Source organism: Neofelis nebulosa, chromosome 3 (genome assembly GCF_028018385.1).
Source record: "Neofelis nebulosa isolate mNeoNeb1 chromosome 3, mNeoNeb1.pri, whole genome shotgun sequence".
Lineage (NCBI taxonomy): Eukaryota > Metazoa > Chordata > Mammalia > Carnivora > Felidae > Neofelis > Neofelis nebulosa.
The window spans coordinates 6,805,731-6,817,126 of record NC_080784.1 but is presented as its reverse complement, the minus strand read 5'-3'; the positions used below and the strand labels follow the sequence as shown (position 1 = coordinate 6,817,126).

Genomic DNA, 11,396 nt, shown 5'->3' with positions numbered 1-11,396 from the left:
GCTTCGGATTCTGTGTCTCCCTCTTTCTCTGTGCCCCTTCTCCACTCATGCTCTGTCTCTCTCTCAAAAATAAATAAACATTAAATTTTTTTTTAATAGATTAACAGGAGGAAAAATAAAGCTTGTTTTCATGTGTTGTCTGTACACGCGGAAGTACTCAGTAGTGCGTAATTCACTAAACAGCTAGAGATGAAAGGTTCATATACCAAACCTAATGAAGTAGGGCGGGAAGTTTGGGGCTTTATAGAAAGTTCTACTGGGCTTTGTGATGCTCATGGGAATTGGGGCAGTCTGTTTCCCTGGCAGCTGAATTCTTAGGAAACTCCCTCAAAGGAGTGCTTAATGGCAGCTGTATTTTCTGGAGGCTCTGTTTTCAGGTAAGGAGAGTTCAGATAAGATTTGTTCCTGCGTCTTCTTTAGCTTGAATGTTTTCACTTTAATCTTTATACCAATTCTGGGCATCCAAGTGGGTCTCCACATCTGCAAATCAAGGTAGCGTTGCTTCCCGCTTTTCAGTCTGGGTGTGTTTGCTTTCTTTTTCCTGCCTGCTTACACCGGCCAGAGCCCAGTCCATTGGTTTTCCATCAAGGGGCAGTTTTGTCCCAGGGAGACATTTTTGGCTGTCACTATTCGGGAGGGGGGATTACTACCAGCATCTAATGGGTAGAGATCAGGGATGCTGCTAAATACCTTCTAGTGCACAGGACAGCCTCCAAACCAAAGAATTACCCAGGCGAAATTGTCAATGTTGCCAAGGTTGAGAAACCCTTCTCCCAGCAGAATGTTGGATGGAAGTGGTAAGAGCCATCTTCCTTGTCTGGTTCTGCATTTCAGGGAGAAGCATCTGGTCCCTCAATATTAGCTGTGACATTAGCTGTGGGTCTTTCACAGATGCCCTTTACAAGGTTGAAGAAGTTCCTTTGGCTTCCTACTTTGCAGGAGTTGTCCATTTTTTAATTTGGGAATTTTTGGAACCAGGATGTTTGATTTTGTTAAGTGTGTGTGTTTTTAATCTACTGAGATAGATAATCATATGGGTTTTTTTCTAGTTTGTGAGCAGTGAGCTACACTGACTGATTTTTGAATGTTGAAATAACCTTGCATTTCTAGGATAAACCCTCCTTAATCACGATGTCTTATCTCTTTAATATATTGTCTGCTCTGTTTTGGTCAACTCTGTTTAGAATTTTGTACATGCCTTTTGCTCTGTTTGTGACAGATCTGGGTCCTTGGTTTTCTTGGAGCAGGATTCTCACACAGAATGTGGTGACACTGATGCTTTTCTTTCCAGGAAGCAGCTTTTATTCTTTTGGGTTTGTACCCAAAGAACTGAGTCCCGAACATCCCGTAGCATAGTTTTTTTTATACATTTTCTCTTTCTTTGTCTCCCATATATGGTAACACACACAAACATGTAGTCTGATTAAGTAGTCTCAGTTTACAAGGTCATGAGGGATGTTGTCACGTAGGCACATAGCCAGGTTACCTTGAAGTTTTGTTGTTTTTTTTTTTTTTTTTTCTTTTCTCTCTTTTTCTTTTCTCCTTAGGGAGGGGACCCTACCACATTCTTGTAATGGAAACTTGGATATACAGGAAGGAAAAAAACCCAAAAAGTGTTAAAATGTGGGGTAAATTTAAATGAATGTTGATTGTACAAATAAAAAAGAACATAAACGTTGATTATATAAACCATCAATAATAGTCTTCTGACGTTAAAATACAGTGTGTATTTTAAAATACAACACTGTATGTTAAAATACAGTGTGCAATGATGCCTGACAGTAGTGATGTATCCGTCAGGAAGCTCAGATAGTGAAAGTACTCTCAGGCCCTTTCATTTTACAAGAAGTGAAAGTACTCATTTTTATTACAGTGTGATAAGGCAGGGATGTCTTTGCAATCTCTAGGGAAATCAATAAGAAATTAAATATTGTATAACTATCAAAATAATAAAAGAGGAAATGAAATAATAAAACATAATCCATACCAAAAGAAAGGAAAAAACATGTAGCAAGCAGGAAAATGCTCATAAGACACGGTAGATTTAAATCCAAATTTGTCAATAATTAAGTAAAGCACTCATACCTGATGGAAACACTCAAGAGAATAGAACTTTTTATTTTTTTTTAGTATACATGCATACAACCAAAGCCAAGATCTTACTCAATGGGGAAATACCACAGGCATTTCTACTAGATTCAAAAGAAGGCAAAAATGCCCTCTGTGTACACAATTATCCCACATTATACGGTGGACATATTAGCTACTCTAGTTAGACAGAGACGTCAATAAGTGGCTAAAAATTTTAAAAATAAAACTTTTTATTGCAGAGGAAATAATAGTACACCTGGAAAACCCTTGGAATCACTGATAAAACTAAAATAATAAATTCAGCAAAGATCCAGAAATAAAATAACATACAGTTAGAGGCTGCACAGGTAGAGAAAACTCCATGGGCAAAAACAAAAATAAAGAATAAACTTTAGAGGAAAATGTGCAAAACCTATATGAGAATAACTTCACAACACTCCTGTAAAACACAATAGTGGCTTTGAACAAATGAAGAGACATCCCTTGTTCTTAGATTGAGTGCTTAACATCATAATGATGTCTGCTCTAACTGAACGCAATCCCAATTAAAAAATATCAGTAAAGGTCTTGATGGAGCTGGACAAGTTGATGCAAAAACCCACGTGGAAAAGCAAATATATCAGACTAGGAAGTCCCTGGAAAAGAAAAGCTACAAAGGGACCAACACAGCAGACATAGCTGTCATTAAAACTGTGGTCCTGGCACATGACCAGACAAACGGGCCAGTGGTGAGGGTCCAGAAACACACCCAAGTTCATATGGACATTTGCTATATTGTTAAGGTAGTGTCGCAAATCACTGCATCAAAGATAAATTTTTGGTGTCATCGGGAAAAATATATATAAAATTAAGTCAATATTTCCTACCGTACGGAAAACTAAACCTAAAATGGATTGGGGATCTGAATGTAAAAAAAAATGTAAACACAAGAATACACTATTCACATGGGTGAAGGGTGGAGTGGTGAATTCCAGTATAACCTGGGTGTAGGGAAAAAGCTTTGTAACTGTAGCTCAAACGAAACCAGATGCAGCAGAAGAATGGTTAAAAACAGAAAGCAACATACCATGAACAAATGCAAAAGGCAAGGACAGAGATCGGAGTCAGAGAGATTTGAAAGTACTGTGAAGGATGGGAGGAGGGGAGGGGCCAAGGAACTCAGCAGCCTGGAGGGGCTGGAAAAGGTCAGGAAACAAACCCTGCCCCAGAACACAGTCCGCAGGCACTGTGACTTGGTCCAGTGAGACTCACCACAGACTTCTCATTTCCAGAACAGCAAGGTAATAAATTTACTTGTTTGGAAGAAAAAAAAAAAAAAAAAAGTTGGGGGAGGGAGGAGGCAACTGAAAAACTAGAAAAACATAATCTTTCTATCATATTTTTTTAAAACTCTTAAAAGCTTAAGAAGAAAGACCAAATATTATATAGAAAAATGGGCCAAGGGGGGGTGCCTGGGTGGCTCAGTCAGTTGGGCGTCCGACTTCAGCTCAGGTTATGATCTCATGGTCTGTGAGTTCGAGCCCCGCGTCAGGCTCTGTGACGACAGCTCAGAGTCTGGAGCCCGTTTCGGATTCTGTTTCTCCCTCTCTCTCTTCCCCTCCTCTGTTCATGCTCTGTCTCTCTCTGTCTCAAAAATAAATAAACATTAAAAAAAAGAAAAGAAAAGAAAAATGGGCCAAGGAAGAGATTGCCACCCTTACTCATAACTAGAGAAATGTAATCTAAAACTACAGGGAGGTGTCATTTTCCCTTCAAATTGTCAAAAACAGGGGCACCTGGGTGGCTCAGTCGGTTAGGCCTCTGACTTTGGCTCAGATCATGATCTAGCAGTTTGTGAATTGGAGCCCTGCGTCAGGCTCCGTGCTGATAGTGTGGAGCCTGCTTGGGATTCTCTCCCTGTCTCTTTTTCCCACACTTGCGCTCACATCTGCACACACACTCTCTGTCTCTCAAAATAATAAGTAACCTTAAAAAAAAAAAAAAACAGAAAAGCTAGACAATAGGTTCTATTGGAAATGCCATGGGTAAATAATGCTATACACACTAATGGAAATTAAGATTTTTTACAACTTTTTGGAGGGGAGTTTGGTAATGTCTAACAAAGGTACACGTGCTTCTACTTTCTGACCCTTCAATTTTACTTCTAGGAATTTGAAGATATTCTTCTGCAATGTGAAACGCACATACACAATCCTATCACTGCAGCATTGTTTGTAACTGCAAAATATTTGAAACCATTTAACTGCTCTCTGTGGAAGAGTAGTTGAGTAAATTATGTTCTATCTACACAGTGCAACACTGCATCTGTGAATAAAAAACAAAAAAGAATGAAGAAGATTCCTATGAGCTGATACGGAACGATTTGCAGGTTATATCATTAAGTGACAAAAAGCAAGTACAAAAGCACATTCATAGTATGTGTTATGGGTTGACTTGTGTCCTCCCAAATTTCCTAGGTTGAAGTCCTAACCCCCAGAACTGCAGAACATGACCGTATTTGGAAATACTCATTGCAGCTACATTTGGTTAAGCTAAAGTCATACTATGGGCGCCTGGGTTGGCTCAGTCCTTTAAGCATCCGACTCCATCTCAGGTCATGCTTTCACAGTTCATGGGTTCAAGCCCCACATCAGGCTCTGTACTGACACCTTGGAACCTGCTTGGGATTCTCTTCCTCCCTCTCTATCTGCCCCTCCCTGCTCTCTCTCTCTCTCTCTCTCAAAAATAGTTAAATATTAAAAAAAGATGAAGTCATACTAGAGTAAGGCGTGTCCTAAAAAATGAGGAAATTTGGACTGAGGTGCACATAGAAGAATGCTGTGTGAAGACTGGAACTCTGTGGCCACAAGCCAGGGAGCCACCAGGAGCTGGGAGAGAGGCCTGAATCATATCCTTCCCTAGTGCCTTCATAGGGAGTATAGCCCTCCACCACCTTGACCTGGACTTCTTAGCCTCAAGATCTGTGAGACAAAAAGTGTCCATTTTTCAAGCCACTTGGTTTATGGTGCTTTGTTATGACAACTTTGGGAAACTAATCCAGTATGCTGCCTTTCATGTAAAAAGCAAAAAGAGGGGCGCCTGGGTGGCTCAGTCAGTTAAGCGTCTGACTTTGGCTCAGGTCATGACCTCACAGTATGTGAGTTCGAGCCCCACATCTGGCTCTGTGTGGACTGGTTGGAGCCTGGAGCCTGCTTTGGATTCTGTGTCTCCCTCTCTCTCTGCCCCTCCCCTAACTCGTGCTCTGTGTCTCTCTCAAAAATAAATAAAAATTAAAAAAAATTAAAAAAGAAAAGAAGTTTGGATAAATGTGAATCCCTTACTTTGGATTATTGTACTATGGAAATACACACTAAAGGGTTTAGGGTAAAGGAATGTCATGTTTACAACTTCCTGTCACATTTTTCAGGGAAAAAACCCAGGCACACACATATCCATTCATATAGGTAGAGAGGAAATGATAAATGTGGTAAATGTTAACATTTCGGGAATCTGGGAATGGCTAGTAGGAATTCTTTGTACTATTTTTATACTTTTTTATAAGCCTGAAATTCTTATTTTTTAATTTTTTTAATGTTTATTTTTGAGAGAGAGTGCGCACTTGCGTGCCCAGTGGGGGAGGGGCAGAGAGAGGGAGGGAGGGAGAGAGAGAGAGAGAGAGAGAGAATCCCAAGCAGACTCTGGGCTGATAGGGTGGAGCCTGATGCAGGGGCTCTATCTCATGAACTCTGAGATCATGACCTGAGCTGAAATCAAGAATCGATGCTTCACTGACTGAGCCAGCCAGGTGTCCCTAAGCCTGAAATTCTTTAAAACATAAAAAGGTTACAACAATTATGGCAGGAAAAGTAGCTGACTGGGCTAGACTGTGCTTGCCCCCATGGTCCTAATCCCTCAAGGGAAAAGACAAATACTGGCCTTGAGTAAGTGGTGGCCTCGACCTGCCCAGTGTGGTTCCAAGCAGCTAGACTGTTCTTGCTCAGCAAATAAGGGATCTGAGATTACTCAGGCAAGGAATCAACATAATCATTTAATATAGCTAACCCTATCATTCAAAAAGCAGGAGTATGTGGGTGGTTCAGTCATTTCCATGTCTGACTCTTGATATCCGTTCAGGTCATGATCTCTCAGTCGGGAGATCAAGCCGCTCATCGGATTCTGTGCTGAGCCTGGAGCCTGCTTGGGATTCTCTCTCCCTCTCTCTCTGCCCCACCCAGCTTGTGCTCTCTTTCACAATAAATAAATAAACATTAAAAAAAAAAAAAAAAGGAAAAGTAGCTACGCTATACCATTGACGATCATTTGTGCAGAGTTCAGGATTATTTTAGTATAGAATTAAAAGGTCTAGAAAAATACTGACTTAAAATACTATATCAAAAAAAAAAAAAACCCACAAAAAAACCCTATTCCTTATATGAACCATAAACTGAAAAGATATTTACTCTGTCCAGGGAAGAGTCTCAAGTGTAGAGGTGTTTTGATTTAGCACACTATTTCAAGGGCGGCCTCAGAGCTGTCAGAAAAGCCTTGTTCAAATAAATACGTAAATAAAAGGCTTAAGCCAGCAACCCATCCCTGACACACAGAAAAATACTGAAGCTAACCGATGTCATCATCCAATCCAGCGCTATTTGGGTCATTACAGGACGTTTGTTGGTGTTAGGACCTTAAAGGAAAGGGAGAGACCCCTTTGCTCCCCTTAGGAAGGCAACTTTGCCTAAACAGTGCAGTCTATGCTAATACATTCTTTTCTTCCCTTTTTTATGCCCTCTCTCTGCCTTTGAAAACCTTTCTTTTGTTTAGCTCCCCGGACCCCCCTTTCTAGTTAGTAGAAGGAATGCTGTCTCATTCACGAATTGTTTAATAAAGCTAATTAGACCTGCAAATTTACTCAGTTATCTTTTTTTTTTTTTTTTTTTTAAACAGATGACAGTTGTGGTGTTCTCAGGTTTTTAATTCTCATTTCTCTCTGCAGGTATTTATTGAGCATCTTGTCTGTACCAGGAATTGCATAAGGCTTTAAGCCTATGGTAATGAGCCTCTTGCTGGATTCACTACCTCTTCTTATCAGAGGGAGAATCTAGCATCGAAGCTGAGGACTGCACATCACATTATCAAGGACAAAGTTAATTAAAACTAACGCGCTCCAAGAAACGTGACCTCTGTACGCTTATGCTCTACTCTTATTTTTCTGCCACTGCGTTTCTATTCAGCGTTTTTAATAAAATAATATAATCTAAAGAAAAGATCTGCTGAAGTCTAAAACAAGTTGTCTGTGCTTCTTCATTCTACTCTCCGCAGAAGGATAAACGATGAAAGCCACTTTTCTCTGCCAACACTCACCCTCAATAAAAGGGGTATATACTAGAAAGCCCTTTTATACACACTGAGGACAAAGGAAGAGTGGAAAATATTGACTTTTGTGGGGCTCACACTTTAGCTCAGCTCAGCAGGTTTCTTCCAGACAACCTGACAATGCCTGGACATGAATCGAGACGTGCGCATCTCCGGGAAGTCTGGGCTGCAGAGTCGGATAAAAGGCCTCGTGCTTCAGAAGGAAACCCTGGTTCCCCAGAGTCTCAAGTTCCCTCTGGAATGTTCCGTGCTCAACAGCACGGCATAAACATTTAGGGCAGAATCGGGATTGGGTTTCCTAGGAGTTCATGAATTTCAAAGGCCAAGTGGAAACCACTGAGTTACAGTTCCCTCTGTGGGGTCCTACAAAACCAAAAAAAAAGAAGGACAGTGGGGAGAAACTTGACTAGCCCACATAAATCTAATAGAAAACTATAATTTTCTAGGGAAAACAGAACTCAAATTATTAATAGTAGAAGAAATATGGCATTTTCTTGAACAATAATAGCAAAATACCTCCTTTCAAACTTAAAATTTTAAAAAATAAACGTTTCACAGGTTTTTTTTTTTCTTTCAAATTTTTATTTAAAGTCAGGGCCCCCCGGGTGGCTCCATTGGTTAAGCGTCTGACTTCGGCTCAGGTCATGCTCTCAGGGCTTCTGTGTTCAAAACCCATGTCGGGCTCTGTGCTGACAGCTCAGAGCCTGGAGCCTGCTTCAGATTCTGTGTTCTGTCTCTCTCTTCCCCTGTTTCCCCTCCCCCAAAAAATACACATTTAAAAAAATATAAAAAATAAAGTTATGGATTTCCTAGGAGGCAAGTTTTACCTAGACTGAGCATTTATTTAAGTGCCAAGATACACACACACATTATCTTCCTTCCTACCAAGATCTACACAGAACTCAAGCAGAAAGCCGGAAACCACTGCCCTTTTGTGTGTTGATCAGATGAAAAATTGTAGGACAGACCGCCGGGGAATACCTCCGTGAGCTGCTAGTTCTTTTTATAGTCCTTTGAGTTACTTACGCAAGTAATCGTAAAATGAAAAGTATAAATTAGTTCTCCCCACCCTTATTGTTTTGACTACGTTAGCATCGACCTCTTTCTTCATTTATTCAACGGGTATTTATTTCCCGTGTCCAGTACTCCAGGCACGATGGAAAGATGTAAAGTGCAGCAGTGAACCAAACAGACGTATGAAAGGGAGAACACACGGTTAGGGAGCAGGTTGTTCAGAATTTTCTGTAGCCTGAAGAGTCCCTCCACACTCTTATTCTGGCTTAAAACTAAACAGCCTCCAATCTTTTCTGGAAGCAGAGAGATAAACACAGAAAGTGCCCAATGTGGGAAAATGCTCAATATATACTGTTAAACTGAAGAAAGTGGGGCAGCAAATGATGTATGATATGGCCTCAGAGTTGTTAAAGACGCTCTACTCCAGGTGATGTATTCAAGCCAGGACCCATTGGTACAGCAACACTGGTCCCTGAATACTGGAATACATCTGGATCATTTGGAAAGTAGCTGTTGTCTTGAGGCACCCTGGGGTTTGTCGCTCTCCCTTCTCTCCCCACCACTGCTCCCCACCTTGCCGCCTTGCTTCCCTGGCCCAGCTGGCCTGAAGATCTGCTCTAGACCCCAGCTGAACTCCATTCTCATTGGCTGCTGCCTATGCTATACTGGCCGTTAAATATTTCATATATATATATATATATATAGCGCCTGTTTGTATGCAGAAATAAGATTTTTTTTATAAATTAAAAAAAAATTAATGTTTATTTATTTTTGAGAGAGAGAGAGAGACAGAGTGCAAGCAGGGGAGGGGCAGAGAGAGAGGGAGACACAGAATCTGAATTAAGCTCCAGGCTCTGAGCTGTCAGCACAGAGCCCAGTGTGGGACTTGAACTCATGAACCATGAGATCATGACCTGAGCCAAAGTTGGCTGCTTAACCGACTGAGCCACCCAGGTGCCCCAGAAATAAGATTTTTCTAATACCCAAGCTGACAGCAGCTTACCCATGCTTCCTAAGACAGATTTTAATTTTTCTGCAGAGTGAAAATGCTTTTGTTCATTCACTCTGTCCCTCCCTTATCCCTCGTGTGAGGGCAGCCAGGGAGAATCCTCCTGGAAGGATGGAACCTTGAGCACAGGAGGAGCCAACACAGAGCCTGGAGAGTGAGAGCCCCAAGAAGGCCAGTGCGGGGGATGGAGGCGTTGGCTGAGCATGAAGAGTTCGGCAAGGTCAGACCACTAGGCTTCTTGTGAGGCAGGGTGAGGAGTTTGGGATTCATTAAGGACAATGGGAATCCAGTGAAAGATTTAAATCCCAGGGCCCAGACTAAATTCAGTGCAAGGGATCATTATGGATGCTGCATGGAGATTGGAAGGCAATTAAGAGTGGAAGTGGAAGATGAATTAGGTGTTATTTCCACGTCATGGACAAGAGCTGTTGGTGTCTGGGAATCAGGGGATGTCAAGGGAAGATGGCAGATTGCCTTTCACTGTGTGGTTGTTGTGCCCATTCCCTGCTACCACAGGTGCTGAGGCTAGTGGCTGCCATGTGCCATGTGCTCCCAGGAGATTGCCCTTGGGCAACTGATGCCCTGACTGGGACTTGTACCATCTCAGTACCCACCCCTTGGCCAATGACTGCCTCTTGGGTAGGGGAGGTTGAATGCGAAAGTCATGCTCCCTTGTTTTGAGGCAATTCGGAGAATCACAGAACAGTTTCCATTTAAGAGCTCTCTGCGGAGTTGGGCTGAACTAGCCTTCACCTGCGCATCCTGGCTTAGCTCCCTTCCCGATCCTGCCTCCTTCCTTCCCTGCTCCTACCGTGTATTGCTGTGTGACAAACAATCTCCGATCTCCGTGACTCAAAACAACAATTTACTATGACATCTGATGGTTTTCACAGTGGACTCGGCTCAGCCTCATCATTCTTATTGGGTTTCTCTAACGCAGTTACCCTCATACGGTGGCTGGGGCTGAATTCATCAGAACCGCTTGAAGGATTGTCCACTCACACGACTGGCATCTAAGCTTCAATGGGCTCTGGTCTGGCATCTCTTTCCCCACTCAGCTACTCCACGTGGCTGGCTTAGGGCCCTCTCAAAGGTAGTTGGTCTTCTTGTCCCCTAGAGCAGGTGTTCTAACCCGCTCCCCCCCCACCCCCCCCCCCCCCCCCCCCCGGGGGCAGAAGCTACAAGGTATCTTTTGACCTAGTCTCAGAAGACACATAGTGTCACTGCCACCACATTTTACTGGCCAGCAATGACTCACAGGGCCAGCCCAGATTCAAGAGGAGAACGGCACAGGGGTGTGGACACCTGATGGGGAAAGAGTGGGGTCTGAAATTTGGGATGGCAATGTCTGAGGAGATAAATGCTCTGGGCCTGTGTCCAGAACTGTGTAGGGTCTGGAATTTTATTTTAATTTTTGCAAGTTAGCCTCAACTGTTTCATTGGTGCTGGGAGAAGACTCTTGGGTCAGAAACATAGGACTTTATTAGTCACTACAAAAGCACCAGCCAAAGCTCCTCTTTGGTTGGGGACCAGCTCCACATGCTCTTTGATTCCACGGCAGGGATGCAAAGGATCCATGATGGGTGGTCTGCACATGTAGTAGGGTGGGTGTTAAGAGAGGAACACCGAGGGGCACCTGTGTGGCTTGGTCGGTTAAGCGTCCGACTTTGGCTCAGGTCATGATCTCACGGTCCGTGAGTTCGAGCCCCGCGTTGGGCTCTGTGCTGACAGCTCAGAGCCTGGAGCCTGTTTCAGATTCTGTGTCTCCCTCTCTCTGCCCCTCCCCTGTTCATGCTCTGTCTCTCTCTGTCTCAAAAATAAATAAACGTCAAAAAAAAATTAAAAAAAAAAAGAGAGGAACACCGAGTAATTGTGATAGTTCTCCAGTAATCTAATATTCTGCTTGCTCTATCGGGTCCTGAGAAGGGTA

At 42.5% G+C, this 11,396-nt stretch overlaps 1 long non-coding RNA gene across 1 annotated transcript; it reads left to right on the top strand.

The window, feature by feature from the left end:
* The first annotated feature begins 242 nt into the window (after window positions 1-242).
* LOC131506331 (uncharacterized) lies at window positions 243-7,255 on the top strand. The gene is made up of 2 exons (XR_009258871.1): window positions 243-377; window positions 7,064-7,255. It is a non-coding gene; the product is annotated as an uncharacterized LOC131506331 (long non-coding RNA).
* Window positions 7,256-11,396: the final 4,141 nt, after the last annotated feature.